Raw genomic sequence first — 21,822 nt, 5'->3', positions numbered from 1 at the left:
GTTTGGAGAAACAGCTATTTAAGACCTTTGCCCATTTTTAAACTGGGCTGTCTTCTTGTTGTTAAGTTGCAAAAGTTCTTTATGTAATCTGGATACTAAACCCTTATAAGATATATGATTTACAAACATTTTCTCCCATTTTGTAGTTTGTATTTTCACTTTCTTGTTAATGTCCTTTCGTGCACAAAAATGTTAAATTCTGATGAAGTCTAATTTATCTTTTTTTTGCTTTTTTTCTTTTGTGGCTCATGCTTTTGATGTCAAATCTAAGAATCCATTGCCAAATCCAAGGTCATGGATATTTACCTCTAAGTTTTCTTTTAAGAGTTTTCTAGTTTTAGCTTTTCTGTTTAGGTCATTAGTTGATTTTGAGTTAACTTTTGTACAGGATATGAGGAAGGGGGTCCAACTTTATTCGTTTGTATGTGAATATCCAGTTGTTCCAGTACCATTTGTTAGACTATTTTTTCCCCATTGAATGGTCTTCATGTTCTTGTCAAAAATCAACTGGTCCTAGATGTTTGGGGTTTACTTCTGGATTCTCAAGTCTATTCCATTGATCTATATGTCTGTCTTATGTGAATACCACAGAGTTTTAACTACTGTAGCTTTGTAGTAAGTTTTGAAATTGGGAAGAGTGTAAGTCTTCCAACTCTGTTCTACTTTTTCAGAATTGTTTTGGCTATTCAGGGCCGCTTGCAATTCCCTAAGAATTTGAGGACTGCTTTTCCATTTCTGCAAAATTATGCTTGGAATTTTGATAGTGATTGTGCTGAACCTGCAGATTGCTTTGGGCAGTCAGTCATCCCATTATTTTGGTTTGTTGTATTTTTATTTTCATCCAGCTCAAAATGTTTTCTAATTTTCCTTTTGTTTTCTCCTTCAACATATAGGCTGCTTACAAATGCAATGTTTACTTGCCAAATATTTGTGGGTATCCCAAATTTCCTCCTTTTGATGACTTCTAATTTAATTCCATCATGGTCAGAGGACATACTTTGTTGAGTTTCAATCCTTTTAAATTTATTGAAACTTGTTTTATGACCTCGCACAGGGGTTGCCAAACTATGCACGGCCTGCTTGATTTTGTAAATAAGAGTTTAGTGGGACACAGTCATACCCATTCATTAAAGTGTTGTCTGTGGCTGCTTTTGAGTTAAAATAGCAGAGTTGAGTAGCTGTGACAGAGACTGTATAGGCAACAAGGCTAAAATATTTATTATGTGGTCCTTTAAGAAACTTTTTTACCAACCTCTGGCCTACCATAAGGTCTATGACTGTTCCAACTGTGCTTAAGAAGAATGTGTATTCTGCTCATTAGGTAGAATGTTCTTTAAGTGTCAGGTCACGTTGGTCGATAGTGTTATTTAACTCTTACGTTATCGTTGGTGATTTTTGGTGTAATTGTTCTACCCATTATTATGAGTGAGATATTGAAGTTTTCAGCTATTATTGTTGAATTATCTATTTTCCCCTTTAATTTTGTTAGTTTTGCCTTATGTATTTTGGGGATCAGCTGTTAGGTTGACATATCTTCCTGATGAATTGACCGTTTTATTGTAAAACATCTTACTTTGTCTCTAGTAAAAATTTTTTTGTCTTAAAGTATATTTTGTCTGATACTGGCATAGCCACTCTAGCTCTCTCTTTTTTTTTTTTAATATAAATTTATTTATTTATTTTTGGCTGTATTGGGACTTTGTTGCTGAGCATGGGCTTTCTCTAGTTGCAACGAGCAGGGGCTACTCTTCATTGGGGTGCACAGACTTCTCACTGCGGTGGCTTCTCTTGTTGCAGAGCACAGGCTCTAGGCACGCAGGCTTCAGTAGTTGTGGCACACAGACTCAGTAGTTGTGGCTCATGGGCTCTAGAGCGCAGGCTCAGTAGTTGTGGCACATGGGCTTAGTTGCTCCACGGCATGTGTGATCTTCCCAGAACAGGACCCGAACCCGTGTCCCCTGCATTGGCAGGCGGATTCATAGCCACTGTGCCACCAGGGAAGTCCCACTGTAGGTCTCTTATGCATATTCTTTGCAAGATGTATCTTTCACATCATCCTATGTCTTTGAATATAGTGTGTTTCTTGATTACAAAACAAACCCACAAAGCTTGTTTTTTGTTTTTTGGGTTTTTTTAATCCATTCAGCCAATGTCTGCCTTTAATTGGAGCAATCTATTCACATTCAATGTTATTATTACTATGCTTGATTTATGTGCTATTTGCCATTTGTTTCCTGTGTGTTTCGTGTCCTTTTTCTGACTTTTTTGTATTAAATGGATATTTTCCATTTTAATTCCTTTTTTGAATTTTGAAACATTTTTTCTTAACTGATATTTTATTGAGATAATTGTAGATTCATAGGCATTTGTTAGAAATAATACAGAAATCACTTGTATACTTTGCCAACTTTTCCACAATAGTAACTAACATTTTACCATACAAAATCAAAACTATATGTTAGCTATATTTATGTTACTATAACATATCACAGACAAGGGATGGATGTTGATATGACCAATCTTCCTCAGATTTCCCCAGTTTCACTCATTTGTGTATGTGTGCATGTGTGTTTATCTACCACCGCAGACAAGATACTGAAGAGTTCCAATACCACGAGGACCCCTAGTGTTACCCTCTTATAGCTGCACATTACCTAACCTCTGGTGATGACCAGTCTGTCCTCCATGTCTAAACTGTTGTCATTTCAAAAATGATATATAAATGGAATCATGAAGTATATAACTTTTTGGAGTTAGCTTTTTTTACTCAGCATAATTCTCTGGAGATTCATCCTGGATGCTGCATATATCAATAGTTTGTTCCTTTTTACTGCTGAGTAGTATTCCAAGGTTATGTGTGTACCAGTTTATTTATCTATTCATCTGCTGAAGTACGTTGTTTCCAGTTCTGGGCTGTTACCAAAAAGCTACTATGCACATTTGGGTACAGGTTTTTGTGTGAATGTTAAGTTTTCGTTCCTCTGGGATAAATGCCCAGGAGAGCTTTGTTGATTTTTAAACTACATATTTTTTTTTCTTAGTGATTATTCTAGGGATTACAATATGTATCTTATCACAGTATACTTCAGAGTAATATTAATTTAACTCCAGTAAAATACAGAAAGAGTTTTGCTCCGGCATAGTTCCATTCCTTCCCCACTCTTTTGTGATACTATTTTCATATATATTATGTGTCATATATCTTATAAGCCCAATGATACAGCATCACAATTATTGCGTTATACAATTTTATATCTTTAAAAGATAATTAAGAAAGGAGAAAATATATTTATAGAATCTTTTATATTCACCCACGTATTTATTGTTACCAGTACTCTATTCTCCCTGTGGATTCAAGTTACCGTCTGGTATTATTTCCTTGATCTGATATAGCTCCATTCTCTCCCCTTATTTTTGTGATATTATTTTCATTTAGATTACATCATTATATGCTACAAGCACAGTGATACGTTTTAATAATTCTTGTTTTATGCAGTTGTCTTCTACTTTTTGAAATAATTAAATGCAACAACAACAGGGGATGTTGACTATGGTGTGATAACTCACTTTTCTTGATCACCTCACTTTTCTTTACACCAAAAGCTCTGTTCTAGCAAGTCTTCCAGTGTCATACAAGTCAGAACTAAAAGTCTTAAGGTCCAAGCAGCTCCTCACAGCTTAATCATGTTGCTTATAATTTTTTTTCTCTAACTAGTTCATTAAAAAAAGAAAGTTTTTGGCAAGTTAGAAGTAAGTTACTTAGGGACTTCCCTGGTGGCGCAGTGGTTAAGAATCCACCTGCTGATGCAGGGGACATGGGTTTGATCCCTGGTCCAGGAAGATCCCACATGCCACAGAACACCTAAGCCCATGCGCCACAACTACTGAGCCTGCACTCTAGAGCCCTCAAGCCACAACTACTAAGCCTGTGTGCCACAGCTACTGAAGCCCACGTACCTAGAGCCCATGCTCTGCAACAAGAGAAGCCACCGCAATGAGAAGCCTGCGCCCCGCAACGAAGAGCAGCCCCTGCTTGCCACACCTAGAGAAAGCCCACACGCAGCAATGAAGACCCACTGCAGCCAAAAATAAAATTTTTTAAAAAAGAAGTAAGTCACTTATTTGTTCTTTATTGAATATCTTTTTGGCCTCTTGAAAATATTTTCTTTACCAATGGCATTTTTCACAGAATTAGAACAAAAAATTTTTTAATTTATACGTAAACACAAAAGACCCTGAATAGCCAAAGCAATCCTGAGAAAGAAAAACGGAGCTGGAGTAATCAGGCTCCCTGACTTCAGACTATACTACAAAGCTACAGTCATCAAAACAGTATGGTTCTAGCACAGAAAACAGAAATATAGATCAATGGAACAGGATAAAAGTCCAGAAATAAACCCACGCATCTATGGTCAATTAATCTACAACAAAGAAGGCAAGAACATACAATGGAAAAAAGACAGTCTCTTCAATAAGTGGTGCTGGGAAAACTGGACAGCTATATGTAAAAGAGTGAAATTAGAACACTCCCTAACACCATGCACAAAAATAAACTCAAACTGGATTAAAGACCTAAATGTAAGGCCAGACACTATAAAACTCTTAGAGGAAAACATAGGCAGAACACTCTTTGACATAAATAGCGGCAATATATTTTTGGATCCACCTCCTAGAGTAATGAAAGTAAAAACAAAAATAAACAAATGGGACCTAATGATACTTAAAAGCTTTTGCACAGCAAAGGAAACCATAAACAAGACGAAAAGACAACCCTCAGATTGGGAGAAAATATTTGCAAAGTGACCAACAAGGGATTAATCTCCAAAATATACAAACAGCTCATGCAGCTCAATATCAAAAAAACAACCCAATCAAAAAATGGACAGATCTAAATAGACATTTCTCCAAAGAAAACATACAGATGGCCAAAAAGCACATGAAAAAATACTCAACATCACTAATTATTAGAGAAATGCAAGTCAAAACTACGGTGAGGTATCACCTCACACCAGTCAGAATGGCCATCATCAAAAAATCTGAAAACGATAAATGCTGGAGAGGGTGTGGAGAAAAGAGAACCCTCCTACACTGTTGGTGGCAATGTAAATTCGTACAACCACTATGGAGAACAGTATGGAGGTTCCTTAAAAAACTAAAAATAGAGCTAACATATCATCCAGTAGTCCCACTCCTGGGCATATACCTGGAGAAAAACATAATTCGAATAGATACATGCACCCCAATGTTCATTGCAACACCTTTTACAATAGCCAAGACATGGAAGCAACCTACATGTCCATCAACAGAGGAATGGATAAAGAAGATGTGGTACATATATACAATGGAATATTACTCAGCCGTAAAAAAGAATGAAAAATGCCATTTGCAGCAACATGGATGGACTTAGAAATTATCATACTAAGGGAAGTAAGTCAGACAGAGACAGACAAATATCCTATGACATCACTCATATATGGAATCTAAAAAAAAATGATACAAATGAACTCATTTACAAAACAGACTCACAGGTTTCAAAAACAAACTTATGGTTAGCAAAGGGGAAAAATGAGGGGGAGGGATAAATTAGGAGTTTGGGATTAACATATACACACTACTATATATAAAATAGATAATCAACAGGATCTACTGTATAGCACAGGGAACTCTACGCAATATTCTGTAATAACCTATATGGGAAAAGAATCTGAAAAAGAATAGATATGTGTATATATATGACTGAATCACTTTGCTGTACACCTGCAAATAACACAACATTGTAAATCAACTATATTCCAATATAAAATAGTAATTAAAATTAATATTTTTAAATTGTGATATATACAGATAATGGAATATATTCAGCCATAAAAAAGTACTGATATGCACTACAACATGGATGTGATCCTCAAAAACATTATGCTAAGTGAAAAAACCCAGATACAAAGTGTCCTATATTGTATGATTCCGTGTATATGAGATATACAGAATAGATAAATCCATAGTAATAGAAAGTAGTTCGGCAGTTACCAGGGCTGTGGAGAGGGAAGATTTAGGGAGTAACTGCTTCATGGGTACAGGATTTTATTGAACTTAGAGTAATGAAATGTTTTGGACTTAGGTAAAGTTGGTGGTTTCACAACATTGTGAAGGCAGTAAATGTCACTGAATTTGCTCACTTTAAAATGGTTAATTTTATGTTATGTAAATTTCACCTCAAAATTTTTCAGCATATGCAGGGTATATGCTCTTAAGAAGTTGTGGTACACCAAAATTTTGAAATTTATAATCAAAGATATCACTTTTGTAATAATCATTTGCTACTAGACTTTTCATAAATTTGTTCTTTAATAAATTACTTTCATTAAATCATTGCTCAAAAAATTAGATCATTGATGATTATAAAAAATTAATGGAACATAGTTAAAGCAGAAACTAGAGGGACATTTATAGCTGTAAATACCTGTATTAGACAAGAGTAAATAATTCAAATCAATAACCTAAGCTTCCACTATAAGAAACTAGAAAAAGAAGAGCAAACTAAACCCAAAGCAAGTAGAGCCTGGATATAATAAAAATTAGAGTAGGAATCAGTGAAATACAAAACAGAAAAACCGTAGAGGAAAGAAAATCAATGAAATCAAAAGGTGGTTCTTTGAAAAGAACAACAAAATTGAGAAGCCTTTAGCTAGACCAGGAGTGGGCAATTTTTTTTTTCTATAAAGGGCCAGATAGTAAATATTTTAGGCTTTGAGGGCCACATATAGTTTCTGTCATATAGTCTTGTTTGTTTGCTTTTTAACACACCTTTTAAAATTAAAAACCATTCCTAGTTTGGGGGCCATGTGAAAATAGGCTATGGGTCATACTTTACTAACCCCTGAGCTATGAACAACTTCATGCCAACAGACCAATATCCCTTATGGCTATAGCTTCAAAAATCATCTGCAGGAACTATGCTGGTGGTGCAGTGGTTAAGAGTCTGCCTGTCAGTGCAGGGGACACAGGTTTGAGCCCTATTCCGGGAAGATCCCACATGCCGTGGAGCAATTAAGCCTGTGCACCACAACTACTGAGCCTGTGCTCTAGAGCCCGCAAGCTACAACTACTGAGCACAACTACTGAAGAGTGCATGCCTAGAGCCCATGCTCTGCAATAAGAGAAGCCACCACAATGAGAAGCCCATGCACCGCAACGAAGACCCAACGCAGCCAAAAATAAATAAATAAATAAATAGATTTTTTTTTTAAATCGTCTGCAAAATATTAATAAACTGATCCTAGGAACATATAAAAATGATTCTGACCAAGTGAGGTTTATACCTATACAAGGTTAGTTTAACATCAGAAAACCAATTAACATAATAGACTCACTGTTATGATTAAAAACTCTCAACAAACTAAGAAGAATCTTCTACATGAAACTACTGTATAAAAACTTATAGCTAACATCATAATTAATGGTGAAAGCCTAGACACTTTCTCTCTAAGATTGGGAACAAGGCAAGGATATCTGCATTCACCACCTCTTTTCAACATTGCACTGGAGGTTCTAACCAATATAGTCAGGAAAGAAAAATAAAACGCATTCAGATTAGAAAGGAAGATGTAAAGCTGTCTTTCTTTACAGGTGAAATGATTCTGCATGTAGAGAATGCCAAGGAATTCACACACACACATACACACAAACTAGAACTAATAAATGAATTCAGCAAGGTCACAGGATACAGGATCATTATACCAAAAAATCAATTTTATTTCTATATATTAGCAATGGACAATCCAAAACAAATTTAGAAAATAATTTCATTCACAATAGCATTAAAGAGAATAAAAACTTTGGAATACATTTAACAAAAACGTTCAAGACGTGTACACTGAAAACTACAAAACATTGCTGTAAATCTTAAAGATTATCTAAATAAATGGAAATTCCATATTCATGGATTTGATGATAACATTATTAACGTGGCAGTTCTTCCCAAATTTATCTATAGATTCAAAGCAATCTCCTTCAGAAATCCCAGTTGGATCTTTTGCAGAAATTAGCAAGCTGATCCTAAGATTTATAAGAAATGACAAAGACCCAAAAAAGCCAAAACAATATGAAAAAGAACAAAGTTGGAGGACTTAACACTTCTTGATTTTAAAACTTACTATAAAGTTATCATAATCAAGACAGTGTGATACTGGCATAAAGATAGACATATAGCTCAATGAGGGACTTCCCTGGTGGCACAGTGGTTGGGACTCTGAGCTCGCAATGCAGGGGGCCCAGCTTCGTCCCTGGTCAGGGAACTAGATCCCACATGCATGCCGCAACTAAGAGTTTGTATGCCACAGCTAAGGAGCCCACCTGCCACAACTAAGGAGCCTGCCTGCCACAACTAAGACCCTGTGCAACCAAATTTAAAAAAAAAAAAGATAGACATATAGCTCAGTGAAACAGAATCCAGAGTCCAGAAATAAATTCTTACATTTGTGGTCATTTGATTTTCTATTAAGCTATGCAAAATGATGAACTTCTCCCCTTCTCTGAACACATTTTTCTTATTCCTTTCTTTACTACAGACCTGGCACACAGTGCCTTCTTGAATTAGTTTTTTGTTTTTTGTTTTTAGAAGTTGTCAACTAAAGTCTCACTTATTTTTCGTATTTAGAAGCATTTATATTTCTTTTTTTTAATTTATTTTATTTTATTTTTGGCTGCGTTGGGTCTTCATTGCTGCACATGGGCTTTCACTAGTTGCAGTGAGTGGGGACTGCTCTTCGTTGCGGTCCGCAGGCTTCTCATTGCGGTGGCTTCTCTTGTTGTGGGGCACGGGCTGTAGGCGTGTGGGCTTCAATAGTTGTGGCTCACGGGCTCTAGAGCGCAGGCTCAGTAGTTGTGGCACACGGACTTAGTTGCTCTGCAGCATGTGGGATCTTCCTGGACCAGGGCTTGAACCCGTGTCCCCTGTGCTGGCAGGAGGATTCTTAACCACTGCACCACCAGGGAAGTCCTGCCTTGTTGAATCAGACTAAAGTTCACAATGGTGTGCTTAATGTAAAGTGACTGACAACCTCTTCCAGTAGATAATACTAATCAGGGTGGAGAGATGAACCTTCGTCTTGCTCGATATACATAAATTAACTCAAAATAGATCATAGAGCTAAAGATTACATAGCTAAAACTATAAAGCTCTTAAAAGAAAACATACAAGTAAATCTCTATGACCTTGAGTTAGACAAACATTTCTTAGATACAGCACCAAAAGTACAAGCAATAAAGACAAAATTGATAAGATGAACTTCATCAAAATTAAAAACTTTTATGCTTCAAAAGATACCAGTAAAGTGAAAAGACAAGCCTAAAACTGGGAGAAGAGATTTGCAAATTACACATCTAATAAAGCACATGTATGCAGAATATATAAAGAACGTTTAATACTTAATAATAAGAAAACAAACAGGGAGGGCTTCCCTGGTGGCACAGCGGTTAAGAATCCACCTGCCAATGCAGGGGACACGGGTTTGAGCCCTGGTCCGGGAAGATCCCACATGCCACAGAGCAACTAAGCCCATGCGCCACAACTACTGAGCCTGCGCTCTAGAACCCGTGAGCCACAACTACTGAGACTGCATGCCACAAATACTGAAGCCCGCCTGCCTAGAGCACATGCTCTGCAACAAGAGAAGCCACTGCAATGAGAAAACCATGCACCACAACAAAGAGTAGCCCCTGCTCGCCACAACTAGAGAAAGACTGCGCAGCTATGAAGACTCAGTGCAGCCAAAAATAAATAAAATAAATAAATTTATTCTTTAAAATCCTTAAAGAAAAAAAAAGAAAACAAATAGGGACTTCCCTGGTGGTGCAGTGGTTAAGAATCCACCTGCCAGGGCTTCCCTGGTGGCGCAGTCATTGAGAATCTGCCTGCCAATGCAGGGGACACGGGTTCGAGCCCTGGTCTGGGAAGATCCCACATGCCGCGGAGTGGCTGGGCATGTGAGCCACAATTACTGAGCCTGCGCGTCTGCAGCCTGTGCTCCGCAACAAGAAAGCCTGCGATAGTGAGAGGCCCGCGCACCGCGATGAAGAGTGGCCCCCACTTGCCACAACTAGAGAAAGCCCTCGCACAGAAACAAAGACCCAACACAGCCATAAATAAATAAATAAATAAATAAAAATTTTTTAAAAAAAAGAGTTCTCATCACAAAGGAAAAAACTTAAAAAAAAAAAAAAAAAAGAATCCACCTGCCAATGCAGGGGACATGGGTTCAATCCCTGGTCTGGGAAGATCCCACATGCCATGGAACACCTAAGCCCATGAGCCACAGCTGCTGACCCTGCGTGCCAAAACTACTGACACCCACATGCCTAGAGCCCATCCTCTGCAACAAGAGAAACCACTGCAATGAGAAGCCCGTGCACCACAATGAGAACCCTGTGCACTGCAACGAAGAGTAACTAGCACTCACCACAACTAGAGAAGGCCCATGCGCAGCAACAAAAATTCAACACAGCCAAAAATAAATAAATATTATATTTTTTTTAAAAAAAGGAAAAAGAAAACAAAACAAATAACCCAGTTTAAAATTGGGCAGGGAGGGTCAGGATGGCGGAGTAGAAGGACATGTGCTCACTCTTGCGAGAGCACTGGAATCACAACTAACTGCTGAACAATCATTGACAGGAAGACATTGGAACTCACCAAAAAAGATACCCCACATCCAAAGACAAAGGAGAAGCCGCAATGAGACAGTAGGAGCGGTGCAGTCACAATAAAATCAAATCCCATTACTGCTGGGTAGGTGACTCACAAACTGGAGTACACTTATACCACAGAAGTCCACCCACTGGAGTGAAGGTTTTGAGCCCCACGTCAGGCTTCCCAACCTAGGGATCCAGCAAGGGGAGGAGGAATTCCTAGAGAATCAGACTTTGAAGGCTACTGGGATTTGATTGTAGGACTTTGACAGGACTGGGGGAAACAGAGACTCCACTCTTGGAGGGCACACATAAAGTAGTGTGCACATCAGGACCCAGGGGAAGGAGCAGTGACCCCATAGGAGACCGAACCACACCTACCTGCTAGTGTTGGAAGGTCTCCTGCAGAGGCAGGGGGTAGCTGTGGCTCACTGTGGGGACAAGGACCTTGGCAGCAGAAGTTCTGGGAGGTACTCCTTGTCATGAGCCCTCCCAGAGTCTGCCATTAACCCCACGAAAGACACGGGTAGCCTCCAGTGCTGGGTCGCCTCAGGCCAAACAACCAACTGGGAGGGAACCCAGACCCATCCATCAGCAGACAAGCAGATTAAAGTTTTACTGAGCTCTGCCCACCAGAGCAACACCCAGCTCTACCCACCACCAGTCCCTCCTATCAGGAAGCTTGCACAAGCCTCTTAGATGGCCTCATCCACCAGAGGGCAGACAGCAGAAGCAAGAACTACAATTCTACAGTCTGTGGAAGGAAAACCACATTCACAGAAAGATAGACAAAATGAAAAGGCAGAGGACTTTGTACCAGATGAAGGAACAAGATAAAACCCCAGAAAAACAACTAAATGAAGTGGAGATAGGCAACCTTCCAGAAAAAGAATTCAGAATAATGATAGTGAAGATGATCCAGGACCTCGGAAAAAGAATGGAGGCAAAGATTGAGAGGATGCAAGAAATGTTTAACAAAGACCTAGAAGAATTAAAGAACAAACAGAGATGAACAACACAATAACTGAAATGAAAAATACACTAGAAGGAATCAGTAACAGAATACCTGAGGCAGAAGAACGGATAAGTGACCTGGAAGACAAAATGGTGGAATTCACTGCCACGGAACAGAATAAAGAAAAAAGAATGAAAAGAAATGAAGACAGCCTAAGAGACCTCTGGGACAACATTAAATGCAACAACATTCTCATTATAGGTGTCCCAGAAAGGGGAAGAGTGAGAGAAAGGACCCAAGAAGATATTTGAATAGATTATAGTCAAAAACTTCCCTAACATGGGAGAGGAAATAGCCACCCAAGTCCAGGAAGCGCAGAGAGTTCCAGGCAGGATAAACCAAAGGAGAAGCATGCCGAGACACATAGTAATCAAATTGACAAAAATTAAAGACAGAGAAATTATTGAAAGCAACAAGGGAAAAATGACATATAACATACAAGGGAACTCCCACAAGGTTAACAGCTGATTTCTCAGCGGAAACTCTACAAGCCAGAAGGGAGTGGCACAATATATTTAAAGTGATGGAAGGGAAGAACCTACAACCAAGATTACTGTACCTGGCAAGGATGTCATTCAGATTCGATGGAGAAATCAAAAGCTTTACAGACAAGCAAAAGCTAAGAGAATTCAGCACCACCAATCCAGCTCTACAACAAATGCTAAAGGAACTTCTCTAAGTGGGAAAAACAAGAGAAGAAAAGGACCTACAAAAACAAACCCATAACAATTAAGAAAATGGTAATAGGAACATACATATTGATAACTACCTTAAATGAAATGGATTAAATACTCCAACCAAAAGACATAGACTGACTGAATGGATACAAAAGCAAGACCGGTATATATGCTGTCTGCAAGAGACCCACTTGAGACCTAGGGACACATACAGACTGAAAGTGAGGGGATGGAAAAAGATATTCGATGCAAATGGAAATCAAAAGAAAGCTGGAGTAGCAATTCTCATATCAGACAAAATAGACTTTAAAATAAAGACTATTACAAGAGACAAAGAAGGACACTACATAATCATCAAGGGATCAATCCAAGAAGAAGATATAACAATTGTAAATATTCATGCACCCAACATAGGAACACCTCAATACATAAGGCAAATGCTAACAGCTATAAAAGAGGAAATTGACAGTAACACAATAATAGTGGGGGACTTTAACACCTCACTTACACCAATGGGCAGATCATCCAGACAGAAAATTAATAAGGAAACACAAGCTTTAAATGACACAATACACCAGATAGATTTAATTGACATTTATAGGACATTCCATCCAAAAACAACAGATTACACTTTCTTCTCAAGTGCACATGGAACATCCTCCAGGATTGATCATATTTTGGGTCACAAATCAAGCCTCGGTAAATTTTAAGAAAATTGAAATCATATCAAGCATCTTTTCTGACCACAATGCTATGAGATTAGAAATCAACAGGGAAAAAAACATAAAAAACACAAACACATGGAGGCTAAACAATACGTTACTAAATAACCAAAAGATCACTGAAGAAATCAAAGAGGAAATCAAAAAATACCTAGAGACAAATGACAATGAAAACACGACGATCGAAAACCTATGGGATGCAGCAAAAGCAGTTCTAAGAGGGAAGTTTACAGCAATACAATCCTACCTCAAGAAACAAGAAAAATCTCAAATAAACAATCTAACCTTACACTGAAAGGAACTAGAAAAAGAAGAACAAACAAAATCCAAAGTTAGTAGAAGGAAAGAAATCATAAAGATCAGAGCAGAAATAAATGAAATAGAAACAAAGAAAACAATAAGAAAGATCAATAAAACTAAAAGCTGGTTCTTTGAGAAGATAAACAAGATTGATAAACCTTTAGCCAGACTCATCAAGAAAGAGAACTCATATCAATACAATTAGAAATGAAAAAGGAGACGTTACAACGGACACCACAGAAATACAAAGCATCATAAGAGACTACTACAAGCAACTCTATGCCAATAAAATGGACAACCTGGAAGAAATGGACAAATTCATAGAAAGGTATAACCTTCCAAGACTGAACCAGGAAGAAATAGAAAATATGAACAGACCAATTACAAGTAATGAAATTGAAACTGTGATTAAAAATGTCCAACAAACAAAAGTCCAGGACCAGATGGCTTCATAGGTGAATTCTATCAAACATTTAGAGAAGAGCTAACACCCATCTTTCTCAAACTCTTCCAAAAAATTGCAGAGGAAGGAATACTCCCAAACTCATTCTATGAGGCCACCATCACCCTGATACCAAAACCAGACAAAGATGTCACAAAGAAAGAAAACTACAGGCCAATATCACTGATGAACATAGATGCAAAAATCCTCAACAAAATACTAGCAAACAGAATCCAACAACACATTAAAAGGATCATACACCATGATCAAGTGGGATTTATCCCAGGGATGCAAGGATTCTTCAATATATGCAAATCAATCAATGTGATACACCATATTAACAAAATGAAGAATAAAAACCATGTGATCATCTCAATAGATGCAGAAAAAGCTTTTGACAAAATTCAACACCCATTTATGATAAAAACTCTCCAGAAAGTGGGCATAGAGGGAACCTACCTCAATATAATAAAGGCCATATACGACAAACCCACAGCAAACATCATTCTCAATGGTGAAAAACTGAAAGTGTTTCCTCTAAGATCAGGAACAAGACAAGGATGTCCACTCTCGCCACTATTATTTGGCATAGTTTTGGAAGTCCTAGCCACGGCAATCAGAGAAGAAAAAGAAATAAAAGGAATACAAATTGGAAAAGAAGAAGTAAAACTGTCACTGTTTGAAGATGACATGATACTACACATAGAGAATCCTAAAGATGCCACCAGAAAACTACTAGAGCTAATCAATGAATTTGGTAAAGTTTCAGGATACAGAATTAATGCACAGAAATCTCTTGCATTCCTATACACTAACAATGAAAGATCAGAAAGAGAAATTAAGGAAACAATCCCATTCACCACTGCACCAAAAAAGAATAGAATACCTAGGAGGTAAAAGACCTGTACTCAGAAAACTATAGGACATTGATGAAAGAGATCAAAGATGAACCAAACAGATGGAGAGATATACCATGTTCTTGGATTGGAAGAATCAATATTGTGAAAATGGCTGTACTACCCAAAGCAATCTACAGATTCAATGCATTCCCTATCAAATTACCAGTGGCATTTTTTACAGAACTAGAACAAAAAAAATCTTAAAATTTGTATGGAGGCACAAAAGACCCCAAATAGCCAAAGCAGTCTTGAGGGAGAAAAACGGAGCTGGAGGAATCAGACTCCCTGACTTCAGACTATACTACAAAGCTACAGTAATCAAGACAATATGGTACTGGCACAAAAACAGAAATATAGATCAATGGAACAGAATAGAAAGCACCTGTGGTCAACTAATCTATGACAAAGGAGGCAAGGACATACAATGGATTAAAAACAGTCTCTTCAATAAGTGGTGCTGGAAAAAGTGGACAGCTACATGTAAAAGAATGAAATTAGAACACTCCCTAACACCATACACAAAAATAAACTCAAAATGGAGTTTATTTTTTACATTTTTTACATTTAAAGACCTAAATGTAAGGCCAGACACTATAAAACTCTTAGAGGAAAGCATAGAAAGAACACTCTTTGACATAAATCACAGCAAGATCTTTTTTGATCCACCTCCTAGAGTAATGGAAATAAAAACAAAAAACAAATGGGACATAATGAAACTTAAACTTAAACTTTGCCAAGCAAAGGAAACTACAAACAAGACAAAAAGATAGCCCTCAGAATGGGAGAAAATATTTGCAAACGAATCAATGGACAAAGGATTAATCTCCAAAATATATAAACAGCTCATGCAGCTCAATATTAAAAACACAAACAACCCAATCCAAAAATGGGCAGAAGACCTAAATAGACATTTCTCCAAAGAAGACATACAGATGGCCAAGAAGCACATGAAAAGCGGCTCAACATCACTAATTATTAGAGAAATGCAAATCAAAACTACAATGAGGTATCACCTCACACCAGTTAGAATGGGCATCATCAGAAAATCTACAAACAACAAATGCTGGAGAGGGTGTGGATGAAAGGGAACCCTCTTGCCCTGTTGGTGGGAATGTAAATTGATACAGCCACTATGGAGAACAGTATGGAGGTTCCTTAAAGAACTAAAAATAGAATTACCATATGACCCAGCAATCCCACTACTGGGCATATACCTGGAGAAAACCATAATTCAAAAAGATACATGCACCCAATGTTTATTGCAGCACTATTTACAATAGCCAGGTCATGGAAGCAACCTAAATGCCCATCGACAGACGAATGGATAAAGAAGATGTGGTACATATGTACAATGGAATATTACTCAGCCATAAAAAGGAACGAAATTGGGTCATTTGTAGAGACGTGGATGGATCTAAAGACTGTCATACAGAGTGAAGTAAGTCAGAAAGAGAAAAACAAATATCGTATATTAACACGTATATGTGGAACCTAGAAAAATGGTACAGATGAACCGGTTTGCAGGGCAGAAATAGAGACACAGATGTAGAGAACAAACGTAGGGACACCAAAGGGGGAAAGTGGCTGGGGGGGATGGTGGTGGTTGGATGAATTGGGAGATTGGGATTGACATATATACACTAATATATATAAAATAGATAACTAATAAGAACCTGCTGTATAAACATATAAATAAAATAAAATTCAAAAATTCAAAAAAAATAAGAAAAGTAAAATTGGGCAGGGAATTCCCTGGTGGTCCAGTGGTAAAGAATCCACCTTCCAATGCAGGGGATACGGGTTCGATTCCCTGGTCGGGGAACTAAGATCCCACATGCCACGGGGCAACTAAGTCCGCGCACCTCAACTAGAAAACCTGCGGTGCCTCAAACTACAGAACCCACGCGCTCTTGAGCCCACGCACCAGAATAGAAGAGCCCGCGTGCCACAATAAAAGATCCTGCATGCCACAACTAAGACCCGACGCAGCCAAAAATGACTAAATAAATAAATAAAATATTTTTTTAATTAAATAAAATTGGGCAAAGGATTCGGATATTTCTGAAAATCATATGCAAATGGCCAGTATGCACATGAAAAGATGCTCAGTATCACTAATCATTAATGAAATGCAAATTAAAAACTACAGTGAGGTACCACTTCACATTGACTAGGATGGCTGAAATCAAAAAGATAACAAGTTTGGGGAGGATGTGGAGAAATTCAAACCCTCATACACTGCCTCTGAGATAGTAAAATTGTGCAGCCACTTTAGAAAACAGTCTGGCAGTTCCTCAAAAGGTTAAACATTAAGTTACCATATGACCCAGCAACTTCACTCCTAGTTATATACCCAAGAGAAGTGAAAAAATATGTCCACACAAAATGTTTCACATGAATGTTCATAGCAGCTGAGCATTATTATAACTTTATTATTTATAATAGCCAAAAAATGGAAACAATCCAAGTGTCCAGTCAACTGGTAAGTGAATAAAGAAAATACAGTTTATCCGTAAAATGGAATACTATTTGTCAATAAAAGGAAACAAAGTACTAATATAGGCTATAATGTGAATGAATACTGAAGACATTATGCTAAATGAAAGAAGCCAGACACAAAATACCATATATTGTGATTCCATTTACATAAAATGTCCAGAAAAGGCAAATCTTTAGAGACGAAGTGGATTAATAGTTGCCTTGGGCTGGGGGTTGGAATAGGGAATGACACCTAATGAGTACAGTTTCCTTTTGGGGATGATAAAAATGATCTGGAAGTGGATTATGGTGATGATTGCACAACTCAAATTTACTAAAAATCATTGAATTACACTTAAAATAAGGTACACTGAAAATGAATTATAGGTACATAAATTATATCTCAAAAAAGCTAATAGGAACAAAAAAGGGAATGGGAAGATACCGGAAACTGAAACTTCTAGATTATTGCAAGAAGGCTTCTGCAGAGCCTCAAGAACACGGCATTTGGGACAATATTATAAGGCACTGAAATGTGGTTTTGGGGGGGTTTTTTTGAATTTTATTTATTTATTTTTTATACAGCAGGTTCTTATTAGTTATCTATTTTATACATATTAGTGTATATATGTCAATCCCAATCTCCCAATTCATCCCACCACCACCACCACCCCTGCTTTCCCCCCTTGGTGTCCATACGTTTGTACTCTTCTTCTGTGTCTCTTTCTGCCCTGCAAACAGGTTCATCCATACCATTTTTCTAGATTCCACATATATGTGTTAATATACGATATTTGTTTGAAATGTGTTTTTTGAGAGAAGTTTTCATTTGATCGTGTACATACTTGGTAAGTTTATGTTATTACTTAATCTTTCATTTAATAAATGTATTCTCAGCACATCCTAGATGCTGGGAATGCCATAATGATCAAAACATCACAGATTCTGTCATCTCAGAGTTTCTGTTATATAGTTGAGATGAAAAACACAATAAAATCGTAATTAAAATTTTAATTACAACCTTTGATAATAAGGAAAGGTTTTTTTTTTTGGATTGGCTAACCTGCATTAAAGGGTTTTTCTATTTTTAAAATTTTTTTATTATTTTTTTTTTTGGCAACATTTAGTTAAAGAAGGTCCTTTTTATTTTTGCAATGTCATTCCATACAAAAGCAATAGAAACACAACAGTCTTAAGAAGTTTACAATTGAATATTTGAACAGAAAATCTGTACACATTATCATTCACAGCAATTTTACATGGTAAATTAACTGATTGTTAAAAAAAAATGTTCTTTCTAAATCCTTCTGCTTTCTTAACTCTTGGCAACAGTATAGGTAGAAGGCCTACTTAGTGCTATTTACAAATACCAAATTAAGACTGTATAACTTACATAAACCCCATTAATTTACCAGCTCAATTTAATATCTTACTATTCAGTGCTCTGTATGAGGAAAAAAACCAATCTTGACATATGGACAAACGGCCCAAACCCTAACCCTTTCCATAAAGATATTAAAGGTATCTGATTATGAGAACACTCGGTCAGATACCAGTAAAGAAAGCACAGTGAACATATGCTTAAGCCCAAACCAGCCATCTGACAAATAGTAATTTAATGTCTAAAATACTTGTGGAAATCCAGTTACGGTACACTTGTCAGGTTGACTTCAAGGGTGCAGGAGATTAAGCAATTAAGATTGTTGCAAGATTGCTTCGAGTTCAGTTTTCCTCGGATTTAGTTCCATTTACAGTTTAAAACACGCAGAATACACTCCCTATACATAAAATTAACGTTTCTTAAGAAAATAAGGCAAGAACAACAATTCACCATGAGGCTGTACACTATTAACAGAAACCTCCAGTTACAAACGCAGGATGCATGCTTGGCGGGCCACCTCCCACCTGGGGAGGCAGCGCTGCTCCCAGTGGCCTCCAGGTGGCGCCAGTTAGCTCATGGCTGAGAAGTCATGAAACTGAAGTCAGTTTCAAGGGTTCAGTTAAACAGGCTTTCAAGTCAAACTCGTCCTCTGCCGGACAGTCCACGTTTCTAACTTTCGTGGATGTGCCACAGTACATGTCGAAGTTATCCTGAGAGCTCGTCTGGGACTCAGAGCTGCTCTCCGCGGATTCCATCTCCATCTCCCCGAGGTCAACAGGATGTTTTTCTTGCAAATCACATCCTTCTTCCACTGGAGGATCCCAAAAATGCAGAGCCACCTTCCAGAGTTTGATCTGCTGGTCCCACGATCGTGGACTATACTTGAATTTGTTGGAGGTTTTGGGATGAATGCCAGGCTGTCAAAGGTGCCTTGGGACTTCTTTAATATAGCGATTGTAGGCGATGGTGTTCTTCCCATAGTTGATCTGCTTCTGTCTCCTCATCAGGACACTTTCATCGGTCTCCAAGTCAGCTGGCAATGTTGACATAGACTCCTTCGAATCCGAACTTCCTGATGATGATTTTCTCTCTCTTCCAGAGTCATTTATGAGGAGTTCCCTTTTATATCTTGCAATTTCGTTGTTAACTCTAGTCCTCATTTCATCTTCTTCGACTGCACTTGCCCAGTCTGAACATCTAGAACGGGGCTTAGGGCCTTCGGGAGTGGTAAAGCTATCGGGTCTGCGGTCGCCAAGCGGCCTCGCGGGGCCCTCAGCATCCTCGGACTTCCGGCGCCTCCCCTCGGCCATTAACTTGCGTCCATCTCGCGGCTGGCGGCAGGCTGTTGTCGCTGTCGTGGCAGCTCCCGCACCCGGGGGACTTCGCGGCTGGCAGGCCATGGCGACGCGGCAGGCGGGGTCGTGGGGGCCTGGGGTCCGGCGGTGGCGGTGGCGGTGGCGGCAGCGGAGACTTCCTCTCCGCGTGACACTGACGGACTCCATTATTTTTTTGTGTGTTTTTTTTTCTTTTATCTTTGTTGGAGTATAATTGTTTCACAATGCTGTGTTAGTGTCTGCTTTATAACAAAGTGAATCAGCTATACATATACATACATGCCCATATCTCCTCCTTCTTGCGTCTCCCTCCCACCCTCCCTATCCCACCCCTCTAGGTGGTCACAAACACCGAGTTGATCTCCCCGTGCTATGCGGTTGCTTCCCACTAGCTATCTGTTTTACATTTGGTAGTGTATATATGTCCATGCCACTCTCTCACTTCCCCAAGCTTACCCATCCCCCTCCCCGTGTCCTCAAGTCCATTCTCTACGTCTGCGTCTTTATTCCTGTCCTGCCCCTAGGTTCTTCAGAACCTTTTTTTTTTTTTTAGATTGCATATATATGTGTTAGCATACGGTGTTTGTTTTTCTCTTTCTGACTTACTTCACTCTGTATGACAGACTCTAGGTCCATCCACCTCACTATAAATAACTCAATTTCGTTTCTTTTTATGGCTGAGTAATATTCCATTGTATATATGTGCCACATTTTCTTTATCCATTCATCTGTCAATGGGCACTTAGGTTGCTTCCATGTCCTGGCTATTGTACATAGAGTTGCAATGAACATTGTGGTACGTGACTCCTTTTCAATTATGGTTTTCAGGGTATATGCCAGTAGTGGGATTGCTGGGTCGTATGGTAGTTCTATTTTTAGTTTTCTAAGGAACCTCCATGCTGTTCTCCATAGTGGCTCTGTCAATTTACATTCCCACCAACAGTGCAAGAGGGTTCCCTTTAATCAACACCCTCTCCAGCATTTATTGTTTGTAGATTTTTTGATGATGGCCATTCTCACTAGTATGAGGTGATACCTCATTGTAGTTTTGATTTGCATTTCTCTAATGATTAGTGATGCTGAGCATCCTTTCATGTGTTTGTTGGCAATCTGTATATCTTCTTTGGAGAAATGTCTATTTAGGTCTTCTGCCCATTTTTGGATTGGGTTTTTTTTTTTGATATTGAGCTACATGAGCTGCTTTGAAATTTTGGAGATTAATCCTTTGTCAGTTGCTTCATTTGCAAATATTTTCTCCCATTCTGAGGGTTGTCTTTTCGCCTTGTTTAGGTTTTCCTTTGCTGTGCAAAAGCTTTTAAGTTTCATTAGGTCCCATTTGTTTATTTTTGTTTTTATTTCCATTTCTCTAGGAAGTGGGTCAGAAAGGATCTTGCTGTGATTTATGTCATAGACTGTTCTGCCTATGTTCTCCTCTAAGAGTTTGATAGTGTCTGGCCTTACATTTAGGTCTTTAATCCATTTTGAGTTTATTTTTGTGTATGGTGTTAGGGAGTTTTCTAATTTCATTCTTTTACATATAGCTGTCCAGTTTTCACAGCACCACTTATTGAAGAAGCTGTCTTTTCTCCATTGTATATTCTTGCCTCCTTTATCAAAAATAAGGTGACCATATGTGCGTGGGTTTATCTCTGGCCATTCTATCCTGTTCCATTGATCTATATTTCTGTTTTTGTGCCAGTACCATACTGTCTTGATTACTGTAGCTTTGTAGTATAGTCTGAGGTCTGGGAGCCTGATTCCTCCAGCTCCGTTTTTCTTTCTCAAGATGGCTTTGGCTATTCAGGGTCTTTTGTGTTTTCATACAAACTGAAATTTTTTGTTCTAGTTCTGTGAAAAATGCCATTGGCGATTAGTTGGATAGGGATTG

At 38.2% G+C, this 21,822-nt stretch overlaps 1 protein-coding gene and 1 pseudogene across 7 annotated transcripts in view; one reads left to right on the top strand and one right to left on the bottom strand.

Moving 5' to 3' along the window:
- The window catches only part of RNF24 (ring finger protein 24), a 139,368-nt gene that overhangs the window by 54,980 nt on the left and 62,566 nt on the right, over positions 1-21,822 (top strand). The window lies entirely within an intron of this gene.
- LOC309612857 (histone RNA hairpin-binding protein pseudogene) overlaps positions 7-21,822 on the bottom strand; it is a 36,208-nt pseudogene continuing 14,392 nt past the window's right edge. Inside the window, exon 1 of the transcript in view lies at positions 7-21,822. This exon is cut by the window's right edge and continues 14,392 nt beyond it. The product of the transcript in view is annotated as a histone RNA hairpin-binding protein pseudogene (transcript).

The sequence above is a fragment of the Balaenoptera borealis genome (assembly GCF_965194805.1).
Source record: "Balaenoptera borealis genome assembly, chromosome: 16".
In the NCBI taxonomy this organism is placed as follows: Eukaryota; Metazoa; Chordata; class Mammalia; order Artiodactyla; family Balaenopteridae; genus Balaenoptera; species Balaenoptera borealis.
Note: the sequence above shows the minus strand (reverse complement) of the source record. Positions and strands in the feature narration are given on the sequence as shown.